Source organism: Rhea pennata, unplaced genomic scaffold, assembly GCF_028389875.1.
Source record: "Rhea pennata isolate bPtePen1 unplaced genomic scaffold, bPtePen1.pri scaffold_31, whole genome shotgun sequence".
Classification (NCBI taxonomy): Eukaryota; Metazoa; Chordata; class Aves; order Rheiformes; family Rheidae; genus Rhea; species Rhea pennata.
Window position 1 is genome coordinate 2234503 of NW_026907678.1, and position 531 is coordinate 2235033.

A 531-nucleotide genomic window follows, 5' to 3' on the forward strand; every position below is an offset into this window, starting at 1 on the left:
CCCATGCATGAGCAGGCCAGCATGTCCTTCCTGTGCAAACCGTCCAAGTGGTGCAGGTGTGAAGAGCTTTGCCATTTTGTCATTCGAGATGAAGGCCTTGCTGTCAAGGGCATAATTTCCTGCAGTCATCTTCCTTTAATGAAGACCAGTGATGTGGAGGGGACAGGCAAGGAGACCAAGGCACGAGCCGGAGTGCATCAAATAGGCAGCCCAGATAGCTCAGTTGGTAGAGCGTGAGACTCTTAATCTCAGGGTTGTGGGTTCGAGCCCCACGTTGGGCGCTTGAGGTTTTCTCCAGGCTCAAGAGCGGTGCATCCCTATGAGTAAGAAGTGCAGCAAAAGGGGCAGGAGGCCTGAGTGGGTGAGCAAGGAGCTCTTGGCCAAATTCAGATAGAAGAAGAAAATACACAGAATGTGCAAGGGGGGACAGGCTACTTGGGAGAATTATAGAAATATAGTCAGAGTACATAGAGATGCTGCGAGGAAGGCTAAGGCCCATTTGGAGTTGAGCCTTGCAAGGGATGTCAAGGA

The 531-nt window shown here is 51.2% G+C and overlaps 1 non-coding gene across 1 annotated transcript; it reads left to right on the top strand.

Moving 5' to 3' along the window:
* The first annotated feature begins 208 nt into the window (after positions 1-208).
* TRNAK-CUU (transfer RNA lysine (anticodon CUU)) lies at positions 209-281 on the top strand. The gene has a single exon. It is a non-coding gene; the product is annotated as a tRNA-Lys (tRNA).
* The last annotated feature ends 250 nt before the right edge of the window (positions 282-531 follow it).